Here is an 11149-nt window from a genome sequence, read left to right as displayed (position 1 = left end):
CAAATTGATCCTCATCCAGTCAAGTGGGAACACGGGCAGTTGTCGGTGGATAAAGTATGGAGTAGGCTGGCATTAGACATTACATACGTTGGTGGGCAGCCTTACTTGAGTATGATTGATTGTGGTCCAAGTCGATTTGCGATATGGAGGAAGATAACAACCGAATCTACCGAATAAGTCATCCAGCATCTAGGCCAAGTGTTGCTGGAGCGTGGGGCTGTCGACGAAATTTTGAGTGACAATGGTAGTTGCTTCAAAAGTCACAAAATGTCACAATTTTTGGGGAATTGGGGAATTGGCCATGTATTCAGCTGTGCTTACAAACATTCCGGGAATTCGATTGTTGAAAGAAATCACAGGACCATCAAACGGATGGTGGCCAGGACTGGTGGTAGTGTGAGTGAAATGGTGTATTGGTATAATAATACCCCAAACGTTGAGAATGTCGTACCAGCTGAGAGGGTATTTCGTTATGAGTCTACTCTTCCAGATGGAGAGCGGGGAGTAGCAAAAGACCGCAATTCCAGAAAGAAACATTTAAACCCATACAACATCGGAGAAAGTGTCTTTGTGAAGCCACCTAATGCCAGGTGTACATCTGTGTGGAACAAAGGAACTGTGACGGATATTGTATCGGACTCGGTTGTTGAAGTGAATGGGACGAACCGTCATATATCACATATAAGACGCGTAATGGGTTGCGGCACAGATCAGGAAAGAAGCCAGAGCAGAATGCCACATCTGATTGACTTATTTTCAACTGATGACGAGAATGCTAGTGAATCGACAATGGCTTTAGAAGGTGAACCGTTGGGTGAAGAATTGATGCCAGAAGTAGAACAAAGACCATCTCGCAGAAGGGCACAACCCGGCTGGTTGGCAGACTTTGATATGGGATAGCATTATATTATAGTTTGTTGCATTGTTTAGTGATTTGTTTCATTTCGTTTGCTTTTGATCTTGAGATCAGGGGGGTATGTGGTTTGCATGCGTTGTATGTGCACCAGGACCTGCGAGAGGGACTGGTGTGGGGAGAACGTGGGAGCGGCGGCGGTGGTGTGTCGGACTAAGTTTGCCTGTACTGATTCTGTTAATACAATTACTATCTACAGTTATGATATAAATATACCAGTGTACGTACGTACAAGATAGGCCTACTGCTCGCCAAGCAGCAACGGTTAAACTGCGTTTAACTAAACGTCAACACAAAGGTTACTATTTTAAACTAGGCAGAGCGGAGACAAATTATACTGCTGCGAGGTAGTGGCGTGTGGAACGTGTTGACAACCTGATATACAGCACGGAGCACGGCGGGTGTTCTTACAATTACGTACATCGAATATCTATTTACTGTGGATACTTCTTAAGCAATGACGCGCAAAGCTAATAGGCCGCTTCTAACATAATAATGAGCAGTGGCGTTTGAAAATCAGACGTTTGCGCTACCACGAACCTAGTATAATACCTCTTCCTTGTTCACGAATGTCCATATGTCATGTCAAAAGTAATCGTTCTTTCACAGAGAAATCGATTAGATATGGGAAATAGTCGATTACGATTACTTCGGAATTTTTCGAATGTAATCGATTGCGAATACGATTACTTGAAAACGCTGTAATCGTCGTAATCGATTAAGATTACTAATCGCGATTACCCCATGTCTGGCCTAGAGTGCCCGATGTCACAGTTCTTTTCGATGTTGATCTTTTTGAAGCCGCGGCCCTTTCTACTAGTTTTTTCCATTCCTTGCGAGCAGACTTGGATAACCAAAAAATTTTCAGCTTTTCCAAATTAGATTAGGATTAGAATTAGAGCTCTTCTTCCAAATTAGAGCTACACAGTTTTTCCAAATTTCTGAATTCGCAAAAACTTGGAAATGGTGAATGAAAAATAAATGAGAATAGTTAAGGCCTGTACATCAAGCTTGTCTCGGTTTGCAGTATACCAGGGGTCACCAACATGCAGCCACATGCGACCGACGATCTGGTTCGTGATTTTGGAAGAATGCGATAAAGCATTTTGAAATCTGAAATCGATTTCAGTATCAATTTAGTGTAATTGTTTCAAAATAAGCTACTCGGCTGTACCCAACAACACTATTCCTCACTAGCTGAAAAGACTTCGCCAAGGAAACATCGATGAAGAGTAAGCTGATATGAACATATTGCCTTGACGTACAATGGCCCAGACACTATCACCGAGGCGCTTAGAAAACGGCCTATGGATTTCCTACAAGATCAATCTTTAGGATGAGATAGTCTTTCAGCTATAGTAACATGTCTGCCCATCCCTAATATCGATTCGTTAGTCACTGAAAATTCTGGTCAGGTATCGTGCGCAGCTCTAGTTCAAAATTTAAATGAGGTTTATGATCATGATATTTCGTGTATTATACGTACGTACTTCCTTAATAGAATATTACTCCTTTTGTGGTAACCATGCCGATCGCCCATGTTATTGTGCACGACGTTGTACGAACGTAAAAATAGAATATTACTCCTTTTGTGGTAACCATGCCGATCGCCCATGTTATTGTGCACGACGTTGTACGAACGTAAAAATAGAATATTACTCCTTTTGTGGTAACCATGCCGATCGCCCATGTTATTGTGCACGACGTTGTACGAACGTAAAGTTTTAATAGCGTGGTTTCAACTGTGTTGGCTATTTTGTCTCAATATTGCTTGATTGCGGCCCGCGGCCTCAACGAAATTTCAAAAGTGGCCCGCGACCGGTTTCGAGTTGGCGACCCCTGCCGTTCTCCTGCATGGCTGAAAATCCGTTCGGGTGGAGCTAATGTTGCAGTCATGACTACGAGTTCTTGAGCAGATGTCTTAGCATGCTCTCACGATCTGCTTCGATCTCTTTCCACTTCATTGTCTATATAGGGTTGCCATATTTCAGAAACCAAATTCCGGACACTCTTTAGCGTCCACTAATGGATTTCAAAATGAGTTATGACGTCACACTAGCAAAGCTTTGCTCAGAGACCAGAGGTGCTGGTCACGATCTGGTTCAGGAGTGTTTGGCTGTGTGTTGTGTAACCGGGACCGAAAGCACATGTTTACGGTCTCCTCCCGCCTAATCAGGCCGTTATTTTTGGCATATTGGCATATTTTTGACAAAAATAACTTATTTTGGCATTTTTGATTTTTATTTTTGGCAGTTTTGGCATCGTCCTCTAAATAGATAGTTTCAGCCTCGACTTAGTCACAAAAACGCTTTATTTGGGCTAGTTTGTCAAAAGTCACCACTATATAATCAATGCCAACAAACAATAAGAGAAGAAAAACCTAGCGATTTCATTGGTTAATTATATCAAACTAAACCACAAAATGTGCAGTATCCATCGGAATCGGTGCCAATAAGCAAAAAAAGAAAAGCCTAACAAACACGCTCAACAGCTGATTGTCACAGCTGTTGAATAGAGTTAAATCCTTTCCAAACTCAGGTCAGCTAAGTTTCTCCTAAATTCATTTCTCGCCCAGCGAATCTGGGAAATATCGGCTTCAACAGTAGCCGCTGAGGGAAAGAATGTTGCCAGTCATCCACAAAAGGTTTTCAGAGCTATGAGGGCCGAACCGGCTTCCATGCATCATGAAAAGAGATCACTTCGCCAGTGCCAACGATCTCATCGCGGAAATAATTTTCTTCCCGATCCTTTTCCAGGAGTTTCCTGTGTTGTCTCTCAACACATTTTATTTAGTAGCCCGACTATCATTTCTCCTTCAGTCTACCTATATATTTTCGGAGGACATTTTTTCACTTCAAGTGGCTTTAATATTACCAACTCGCATGGAAGAGTCCTGGGAAGGTTAGCTTGTTTAAGAAAATTGACGCAACATGACTGTCTGGCAAAACGAGACTATGCAGCTCAGAAATAGCCAGACAGTTTGTTGCGTCACAATGTTCAACTCGATCACATTGCAAAAATCGTGGTTGATTTTGCGAGTTCCAGTTCCATGAGCAGAATATAATTTATATTTTAATATCCAGTACTGCGGCAGCTTCTCATTGATACCCGTTTTATCAAATTTAGCGCTCGACAAGCCGGTCAAAATTGGTCGTAAAATTGCCTTTGGACAAATGGAAAGTATGACGTAAACCAAATGCAGTCAGCCGTTCAATCTCGCTGTGCCCACTGCCCACACCATTTAGGACACCATGCTTTCACCCCTAATGGGTGGGGTGGACCAGATTAACAAACCTGCCTTTCACAAACGCTCTTCTCGCTTTTAACGCGGCCCTGTTAACACAACACCATGAACGAAATGCACTATTTGGCAGGCCGTGTTATTTTTGGCATATGCTTATTTTTGGCATTTTCAAATTTTTATTTTTGGCAGTTTTGGCATCTGGCTTCTGAAATGCCAAAAATAACACGGCCTGCGCCTAATTAATGATTTTGAGCCCACACTATAGGGTAATCGATGCAACTTCGGGGAGTGGGGGTGCTTGCTATATGAATCTGGTTTATATATGCATCTGGTCGTTATATTATTTGGATGAATTCTGTCAATAATGTTGGTCGTTTCGTACATTACTATATAGCTACTGCTCTCCGCCCACATGATCAGAGTTAGGGTTACAGCAGGTGGAGGATGAAGAGTTCGAAAATGCAGGGAGCGTAATTGCACATGATCATGTCCTACCGATAGGATTGTTCATCAGCCTTATGCCGGTGCGCACTACGGAGCTTTATAAACACCCAACATCCAATGCTTTCAAACCTATTATGGTCGCGACTCCATCTCCAACCTGAAAATGTTCCGTGGCCCAGATCAAAATTTGACGAAATGATTACTATAGTCAGCACCTTTGCCCACACTTACTCACGGGCTATTTTGGAAGCTGATTACATTTAACATATTCTAAAACCCCAGAGTAAAGGCAGACGATTCCTCCCCCCCCCTTCCCCGTTTGGGACCACTATCTTTGAATAAACATATTCTAAAACCCCAGAGTAAAGGCAGACGATTCCTCCCCCCCCCCTTCCCCGTTTGGGACCACTATCTTTGAATAAAGCATTTTAACGGTTTTAACCGTCTCTAGGAATATACCGTTCTCATATAATTGCGATTACAATTAGGCTTATTCCAGTAAATGAAGGTTGTTTATATTTATATTTAATTGCAGTTTTTGCGATGGTGGTAGTCTCCGTAATAAAATCAATAGATGTGATAGTAAATCGCGCGCAGCGCGAAGAAAAATATCATGCATCAGCATAAATATCCCTAAAAATATCGATTTTATGCTGATTTACGAAAAAATTATGAGCCTACATCAAGTTTTCAGAATCCGGACATTTGGCATATTTTGGAAATTCCGGACGTATGGCAACCCTAGTCTAATATATCTTCATTGGTTAGATCCAAAGCAATCATCCTCTTTTTTCGTGATGTAGTTAAGAGCATGAACGTGAACAAGCCTGTGTTCTCTTTTCCTTCGCTGCTGTTCTGTTTGTGATCTAAACTAGAATGTTGTTCGCAGACTACACGCTACCATGCCAGCATGGCTATTATTCGTCACAATAACTAATATGACTATACGGTGTATGTAAATAATCCGTTGGCTGCTTGGCACTGGATTTTCCTGTATGAGACGGATATTCTTGTTAACTAGCTGCAAAATGGCGCGGACAAGGGATTTAAGGAAAACAACAAATCAGAGTAGAATTAGAATTACAGCATAGGAGCAATTTACAAATTAGATTAGAATTAGAGCATAGAAACATTTCACAAATTAGATTACTGGCATTTCGCTCTATTTTAGTGAAATTAGACAACTAGAAATTCTAGTTGTTCAAGTCTGCTTGCGAGTGCTTTCTTTCGTCGGGTCTTTTTCTTGGCTATTTTGTCGCCGTAAGAACGGAAACGGCGGGGGAAGAGAAGCCCAGATAAGCTTCCGACGGAAATCGAATCGGGTCCGACAGATTTTTAGGCGCTTATCGTCACCACTACGCTATGTCCCGTACCCATCCGTAGGTTGTTCGTTATCTGTAGTTCAACACAAACCTGCGAGTACTGTCATTTGCTTCTGTTGCCCGACGTCCTCCATCAGACGTCCTCTTTTAGGAGGAATCCCCCTATTTCAGGACGTCTAAATGCCCTTTACAACTAGGATAATAGACAGATTCGAGTGAAAACTGGCATAAACGACGCTAAACAGCAAAGACGGACGTTCGAGCGGGATATATACGGGGTTCGATCGAAAATGATGACCTTTTTTAGTCCGATCGAAAGTGATGACCTTTTTTAGTCATAGTCAACACACCAAATTTTACAGCAAAAATTAGCAAAACCGGCCGTTTTCAGTTCTGATCAACCAACTTTTCGTTCAGTTCTGATCAACCAACTTTTCGGACATGGTAAGAGTGTCCTTTTTCAATTCCAAAATATGGCAGCCCTAATATGATTTTCGTGTTTGTACTTTACTAAAAATATGTACTCAAGTCAGTTCCCACTTCAATTTAACACTTCAGGTTTCTAGGCAAATCTAGGTCTAGAACTCTTCACAAATCGCTTCTGCCGTATGCATCACTTTTCTACTATCGTCATGCTGAAGTAGGTTTTGCATGCTTGAACTACTTACTCGAGTGATTACAATCCTTTTTCTACTTCAGCTTTCAGTGTTTTGGGCAAAACAGTATATTGTCTTTTTACTTACTGCTATAGTACCGACGATGACCACTTTGACCGCCTCTGAACATCACACAATGGATCACCGGTATCACAACGACACGTGTTTTGCATTTGTTCTGCAACTAATTTATTTTTATAGGGCATGAAACGTTCGGCAACTAATTTATTTTTATAGGGCATGAAAATTTGCAAGGAAATACAAAGTGAAACAGGGCACGAAACTTATTACAATACGTGTAAAACGCATTACGCTTGTATTGGACTTGACTTTTAAAAAGAGCCTGACACAGTAAAAAACCGGGGAATTAAGAAACGAAACGCAGTCCAAAATTATGCCGAAATACAGATGAAATGAATTCAAACAAAGATGAAATGAATTCAAACAAATGAATTGACACAAATGAATTCCTTTCAGTATTTTCAACGCATTCAGAAGTGGTCAAAGTAGTCACAGTCGGTACTATCGCAGCAGTAGCCGTATAACTAGGAATATTTCAACTCAAACAGGTAGAAATATAAAATTAAGACCACTTGAGAAGTGGAAGCGGGCGAAAACTACTTGAAGTACTTTCGAAAAGTAACCACAGCTACACGAAATTGATGATGGTTAGCAAAGACAATAATTATCAACAACACCTAAAAACAGGAGACAATGAAATGAAAGACCATCAGTTATTATGCAATACACATGTAAAATACAATATTTGAGTATTTTCTACGATAGCTAGATGAAATTGATGGTTTCAAAGTAAAAATTGATTCCTGAACACAAAAAATTGCGAATCACGAAATAAAAAACCGTCCGAAAGTATGCACATTACGGGGTAGTACCGCATTTTCATCTATTTTCTGAGGCAGCTAGAAGAAAATGATGGTGATGGCGGTGAATAGCAATAATGGCTAGCAAAAGCTAAAATGGATTCATGAAAATACAGAAAACACTGTCCGGCATTATGTAAATGATGGGTGAGCTGGAAATGATGATAGTCAGCATAGGCAAAACTATATAATCAGTGGCATCGGGCAAAAAATGTGTCGGGCTGGCAGTGGCTATCCGTCCGGAACTGTGTGCCGTGGAGATGAGAATTGATTTGGAATAACGAATTTAATGATTCTTGCCGGAAATAGAGTTAAGATTAATTTGAAGATAGATTTGGTATTGAACATGAAACTTCGAACTTTCGATCCGATATCAGCCATTATCAGATTTGGACCTGGGTATTGAGACACAATAGTGTACTAAATTGCTAGATTTTGAATCGAATTTGAATCTCGGCACAAAATTTCTTGATGGAATTGATGATGGTTTCCAAAAGCTAAAATTGATTCTCAAACACAAAAAATTGCGAATCACGAAATAAAAAACCGTCCTACAGTATGCACAATACGGGTAAAATGCCGTATTTTCATCTATTTTCTGGGGCAGTTAGATGAAAATGATGGTTTGAGGCGATTAGCAATGATGGTTACCAAAAGCTAACTAAAATTGATTCATCAAAATACAAACAACACTGTCTGACACTATGTAAATTACGAGTAAAATGGAATTATCATAGTCAGCACAAGCAAAAACTAAGCGAAAAATATGATCAAAGGCACTGGCGAATATGGTGTCAGGGGTTATTTGTCTGAAACTGTGTGCCGTGGAGATGAGCATTGATTCTGAATAACGGATTCAATGATTTTTGCCGGATATGGATTTAAGATTGATTTGAAAACAGATTTGGTACTGAACATGAAATTTCTCATCCGAACTTTCGATCGAATATCAGTCATTACCACATTTGGACCTGGGTATGGACGCAATACTAAATTATTGCTAGCTTTCGATTTGAATTTGAATCTCAATTCCGTAACAAAATTTGTTCATGGAATTGATGCCAAAACACAAAAAATTGCGAATCACGAAATGAAAAACCGTCGGATAGTATGCACAATATATGTGAAATACCGTATTTCAGCTCTTTTCTGGGGCAGCTATAGATGAAGATGATGGTGACAGTGGTGAGGGGCAATGATATTAGCAAAACCTAAAATTGATTCATCAAAATACAGAAAACACTGTCTGACATTATGTAAATTACGGGTAAGATGGTCTTGGATAATAGTCAGTACAGGCAAAAAAAAATTTAAAAAAGACTAATTTGGATTTGGCGTTGAACATAAAATTCCTATCGGACCTTCCGATCGAATTTCAGCCATTACCAAATTCAGACCTCGGTATGGACACTATACTAAATTAATGCTAGATTTTGATTTGAATTTGAATCTTAAGTTAGGAACAAAATTTGTTGATGGAATTGACAATGGTTTCCGTATGTCAGCTATTTTCTGGGGCAGCTAGAGGAAAATGATGATGATGATGGCGGTGAGTAGCAATGATGGTTACCAAAGCGAAAATAGAATCATCAAAATGCAGAATACACTGTCTGACATTATGTAAATTACGGGTAAAATGGAATTGGTATAGTCAGTACAGGCAAAAATTGAGCGAAAAATACAAACAGTGTCATTGAGCGAATAATGTGTCAGGCTGAGTGTAGCTACTCGTCTTCAACTGTGTGCCATGGAGATGAGCGTTGACTTGGAATAACGGATTTAGGGATTTTTGCCGGATATGGAGTTGAATTTAATTTCAAGACAGATTTGGTGTTGAACATGAAATTTCTCATCCGACCGAATCGATGAAGTATATTAGCCATTACAAGATTTAGACCTGGGTATGGATGCAATACTAAATTAATGCTGGACTTCGATTTGAATTTGAATCTCCAGTCCGAAGATTTATATATCAAATTGATGCTGCACAATACGGGTAAAATACCATATTTTCAGCCATTTTCTGGGTCAGCTAGCTGAACATTATGGTGGTGATGGCGGTGAGTAGCAATGACGGTTAGCAAAGCTAAAACATACAAAGAAACACTGTCCGACATTCTGGAAATTACGGGTAAATGGATTTGATGATAGTCAGCACAAGCAACAATTGAGCAAATAATATAATCAAAGGCACTGGCGAATAATGTCTCAGGCTGGCAGTGGCTATACGTCTGGAACTGTGTGGCGCGTTGATTTGGAATGACTGATTTATTGAGTTACCAGATTTGAACCTGGGCATGAACACTACTAAATTAATGCTGGATTTCGAGTTGAATTCGAATCCCCATCCCAGTGCAAAATTTAGATTTTAAAATAATAAACCCGCTCATCGCTGGTAACTGGAGAATGGATTCCGATACCTACATTCGCATTGTACAAAAATTGAAATTGCTATGCTCAAATACAAAGAACTTATTACGTCCAGCTGTATGAGGGAGATTTCAGTAATTTTGATGCAGCAAGAAAACGAGCCACTCGGCAAAATTTCAGCAACACGCTAAAGTATGGCAAGATAACCTTTGAATGCATTCACGTCGGCTGCCTATTTCTGATCGTATCCAGGAGAGAGTGGAGGAGACATCAGATTTAATTTCGTTAGCAAGATCGAGGTGCTTTGGTGATGGAACGATACGATACGATAGAACCTCCAGTTGAGGTCATCGAGTCGGCAAGACCAGTTATACTAGTTTCACATTTGTAACCGTGGTCTTATGCTGACGGGGATTGAGCTCACGGCCTACACAATGGGACACTTTACCTTACAGTATCTAGCTTGGGGTTGTCGATGGGGCTGGGCAATATCGAGTACGTCGAGTGATTCGAATCAGAAGTACAAAATTTAGGTACCGTACCGTTAATGCGATCACTAAGAATATAATCGCATTAAAGGCAATTTGATATTGATTTGACCATACCTATTTCATCGCAATTTGTGCTGTGACTCGATCACGAATTCGTAGATATGACATGTCAATAGGACCAATCAAATTCTCAGGATTTCACGATGGAAAATAGTAAGGAATTATAGTTATCGTTGATTCTACAAATCTCAGTGGACAAAATTCATATAATTTCTGTAGGAAATAATAGTATCTCACTACTCGACTAAGATCATTAGAATTGGTGCTGGATTCGAAACAGAGTACTCGAATCATTTTGCCGAGCCCTACTGGAAACCGTATGCCGTTGTCCGCTGAAAAGGGTTTCCACTAACTCGGACTGAATTGCATTTGATGTATAGATTTAAGGTACTTTGGCACGTCGTATTATTGTAACATTAAAATAGCCATTATTGCAATTTATCATCAATTATATAGTTCCTGCGTTCCACAGCCTGCGGAGGTAGGTGGCAACACTGCAACAAATTGTATTGGATTGAGGATGTAGCCCAGCAGACTAATCTCTCAAGCAGTTCAAAATGCCCAGGATTGATATCATTGTACATAATGTAAGAGTCACATGAATTGATTGTTTCATTAGATTAAATTTCAGACATCACAACATCAGTAGGTACAATACATACTATGTACAAGTACAACTTTTGAACAGCCCTAATGTACATTGTACTGACTCAACCACATGTTAGAAACACATCGCATCGCATCGATAATAGCCCAACATATTGGCAA

This window comes from Botryllus schlosseri, chromosome 8, assembly GCF_051294905.1.
Source record: "Botryllus schlosseri isolate E-star chromosome 8, Bs_hap1, whole genome shotgun sequence".
Lineage (NCBI taxonomy): Eukaryota > Metazoa > Chordata > Ascidiacea > Stolidobranchia > Styelidae > Botryllus > Botryllus schlosseri.
Note: the sequence above shows the minus strand (reverse complement) of the source record.